This window comes from Triticum dicoccoides, chromosome 7A (genome assembly GCF_002162155.2).
Source record: "Triticum dicoccoides isolate Atlit2015 ecotype Zavitan chromosome 7A, WEW_v2.0, whole genome shotgun sequence".
Classification (NCBI taxonomy): Eukaryota; Viridiplantae; Streptophyta; class Magnoliopsida; order Poales; family Poaceae; genus Triticum; species Triticum dicoccoides.
This window is the reverse complement of record NC_041392.1, coordinates 192,037,607-192,042,249: the sequence shown is the minus strand read 5'-3', so window position 1 is coordinate 192,042,249 and position 4,643 is coordinate 192,037,607.

The following is a 4,643-nucleotide window of genomic DNA, read 5'->3' as shown; positions in this document are numbered from 1 at the left end:
TAGTAGGAGTAGGAGGGAAAGAAAGGGAAGGGAAAAGGGGAAGGAAGGAAGACGGCGCCCCCCTCCCTAGTCCAATTCGGACCAGCCCATGGGGAGGGGTGCGGCCACCCTTTGAGGCCTTTCTATCCTTTCCCGTATGGCCCATTAAGGTCCAATACGAATTCCCGTAACTCCCCGGTACTCCCGAAAATACCCGAATCACTCGGAACCTTTCTGATGTCCGAATATAGTCGTCCAATATATCGATCTTTACGTCTCGACCATTTCGAGACTCCTCGTCATGTCCCCGATCTCATCCGGGACTCCGAACTCCTTCGGTATATCAAAACACATAAACTCATAATATAACCGTCATCGAACTTTAAGCGTGCGGACCCTACGGGTTCGAGAACTATGTAGACATGACCGAGACATGTCTCCGGTCAATAACCAATAGCGGAACCTGGATGCTCATATTGGCTCCCACATATTCTACGAAGATCTTTATCGGTCAGACCGCATAACAACATATGTTGTTCTGTTCCCTTTGTCATCGTATGTTACTTGCCCGAGATTCGCTCGTTGGTATCTCAATACCTAGTTCAATATCGTTACCGGCAAGTCTCTTTACTCGTTTCGTAATACATCATCCCGCAACTAACTCATTAGTTGCAATGCTTGCAAGGCTTAAGTGATGTGCATTACCGAGAGGGCCCAGAGATACCTCTCCGACAATCGGAGTGACAAATCCTAATCTCGAAATACGCCAACCCAACAAGTACCTTCGGAGACACTTGTAGAGCACCTTTATAATCACCTAGTTATGTTGTGATGTTTGGTAGCACACAAAGTATTCCTCTGGTAAACGCGAGTTGCATAATCTCATAGTCATAGGAACATGTATAAGTCATGAAGCAAGCAATAGCAACAAACTAAATGATCAAGTGCTATGCTAACGGAGTGGGTCAAGTCAATCACATCATTCTCCTAATGATGTGATCCCGTTAATCAAATGACAACTCATGTCTATGGTTAGGAAACATAACCATCTTTGATCAACGAGCCAGTCAAGTAGAGGCATACTAGTGACACTCTGTTTGTCTATGTATTCACACATGTATTATGTTTTCGGTTAATACAATTCTAGCATGAATAATAAACATTTATCATGATATAAGGAAATAAATAATAACTTTATTATTGTCTCTAGGGCATATTTCCTTCAGTCTCCCACTTGCACTAGAGTCAATAATCTAGCTCACATCGCCATGTGATTTAATACCAATAGTTCACATCACCATGTGATTAACACCCATAGTCCACATCGACATGTGACCAACACCCAAAGGGTTTACTAGAGTCAATAATCTATTTCACATCGCTATGTGATTAACATCCTAAGAGTACTAAGGTGTGATCATGTTTTTCTTGTGAGAGAAGTTTAGTCAACGGGTTTGCCACATTCAGATCCGTAAGTATTTTGCAAATTTCTATGTCAACAATGCTCTGCACGGAGCTACTCTAGCTAATTGCTCCCACTTTCAATATGTATCCAGATTGAGATTTAGAGTCATCTGGATCAGTGTCAAAATTTGCATCGACGTAACCCTTTACGACGAACCTTTTGTCACCTCCATAATCGAGAAACATATCCTTATTCCACTAAGGATAATTTTGACCAATGTCTAGTGATCTACTCCTAGATCACTATTGTACTCCCTTGCCAAACTCAGGGCAGGGTATACAATAGGTCTGGTACACAGCATGGCATACTTTATAGAACCTATGGCTGAGGCATAGGGAATGACTTTCATTCTCTCTCTATCTTCTGCCGTGGTCGGGTTTTGAGTCTTACTCAACTTCATACCTTGTAACAAAGGCAAGAACTCCTTCTTTGACTGTTCCATTTTGAACTACTTCAAAATCTTGTCAAGGTATGTACTCATTGAAAATCTTATCAAGCGTCTTGATCTATCTCTACAGATCTTGATGCTCAATATGTAAGCAGCTTCACCGAGGTCTTTCTTTGAAAAACTCCTTTCAAACATTCCTTTATGCTTTGCAGAATAATTCTACATTATCTCCGATCAACAATATGTCATTCACATATACTTATCAGAAATGCTGTAGTGCTCCCACTCACTTTCTTGTAAATACAGGCTTCACCGCAAGTCTGTATAAAACTATATGCTTTGATCAACTTATCAAAGCGTATATTCCAACTCCGAGATGCTTGCACAAGTCCATAGATGGATCTCTAGAGCTTGCATATTTTGTTAGTACCTTTAGGATTGACAAAACCTTCTGGTTGCATCATATACAACTCTTCTTTAATAAATCCATTAAGGAATGTAGTTTTGTTTATCCATTTGCCAGATTTCATAAAATGCGGCAATTTCTAACATGATTCGGACAGACTTAAGCATAGATACGAGTGAGAAACACTCATCGTAGTCAACATCTTGAACTTGTCGAAAATCTTTTTGCGACAATTCTAGCTTTGTAGATAGTAACACTACTATCAGTGTCCGTCTTCCTCTTGAAGATCCATTTAATCTCAATGGCTCGCCGATCATTGGGCAAGTCAATCAAAGTCCATACTTTGTTCTCATACATGGATCTCATCTCAGATTTCATGGCCTCAAGCCATTTCGCGGAATCTGGGCTCATTATCGCTTCCTCATAGTTCGTAGGCTCGTCATGGTCAAGTAACATGACCTCCAGAACAGGATTACCGTACCACTCTGGTGCGGATCTCACTCTAGTTTACCTACGAGGTTCGGTAGTAACTTGATCTGAAGTTACATGATCATCATCATTAGCTTCCTCACTAATTGGTGTAGTAGTCACAGGAGCAGATTTCTGTGATGAACTACTTTCCAATAAGGGAGCAGGTACAATTACCTCATCAAGTTCTACTTTCCTCCTACTCACTTCTTTCGAGAGAAACTCCTTCTCTAGAAAGGATCCATTCTCAGCAATGAATATCTTGCATTCGGATATGTGACAGAAGGTGTACCCAACATTTTCTTTTGGGTATCCTATGAAGACACACTTCTCCGATTTGGGTTTGAGCTTATCAGGTTGGAACTTTTTCACATAAGCATTGCAACCTCAAACTTTAAAAAACGACAACTTAGGTTTCTTGCCAAACCATAGTTCATACGGTGTCGTCTCAACGGATTTAGATGGTGCCCTATTTAACGTGAATGTAGGTGTCTCTAATGCATAACCCCAAAACGATAGTGGTAAATTGGTAAGAGACATCATATATCGCACCATATCTAATAAAGTACGTTTACGACGTTCGGACACACCATTACACTGTGGTGTTCCAGGTGGCGTGAGTAGTGAAACTATTTCACATTGTTTTAATTGAAGGCCAAACTCATAACTCAAATATTTTACTTCTGCGATCATATCGTAGAAACTTTTTTTGTTATGATGATTCTCCACTTCACTCTGAAATTCTTCGAACTTTTAAAATGATTCAGACTTGTGTTTCATCAAGTAGATATACTCATATCTTCTCAAATCATCTATGAAGATCAGAAAATAATGATACCTGCCGCGAGCCTCAATATTCATCAGACCACATACATCAATATGCATGATTTCCAACAAATCTTTTGCTCGCTCCATTGTTCCGGAGAATGGAGTCTTAGTCATCTTGCCCATGAGGCATGGTTCGCAAGCATCAACTGATTCATAATAAACTGATTCCAAAAGCCCATTGGCATGGATTTTCTTCATGCACTTTACATGAATATGACCTAAACGGCATTGCCACAAATAAGTTGCACTATCATTATTAACTTTGCATCTTTTGGCTTCAATATTATGAAAATGTGTATCACCACGATCGAGATCCAACAAACCATTTTCATTGGGTGTATGACCATAGAAGGTTTTATTCATGTAAACAGAACAACAATTATTCTCTAACTTACATGAATAACCATATTGCAATAAACATGATCCAATCATATTCATGCTCAACGCAAACACTAAATAACATTTATTTTAGGTTTAACACTAATCCCAAAAGTATAGGGAGTGTGCGATGATGATCATATCAATCTTGGAACCATTTCCAATACACATCGTCACTTCACCCTTAACTAGTCTCTGTTCATTCTGCAACTCCCGTTTCGAGTTACTATTCTTAGCAACTGAACTAGTATCAAATACTGAGGGGTTGCTATAAACACTAGTAAAGTACACATCAATAACATGTATATCAAATATACCTATGTTCACTTTTCCATCCTTCTTATCCGCCAATTACTTGGGGTAGTTCCACTTCCAGTGGCCAGCCCCTTTGAAGTAGAAGCACTTAGTTTCAGGCTTAGGTCCAGACTTGGGTTTTTCACTTGAGAAGCAACTTGCCTGCCGTTCTTCTTGAAGTTCCCCTTTCTTCCCTTTGTCCCTTTACTTGAAACTAGTGGTTTTGTTTACCATCAACACTTGATGCTTTTCTTGATTTCTATCTTCGTCGATTTCAGCATCACGAAGAGCTTGGGAATAGTTTCCGTTATCCCTTGCATATTATAGTTCATCACGAAGTTCTACTAACTTGGTGATGGTGATTAGAGAATTCTGTCAATCACTATTTTATCTGGAAGATTAACTCCCACTTGATTCAAGCGATTGTAGTACCCGGA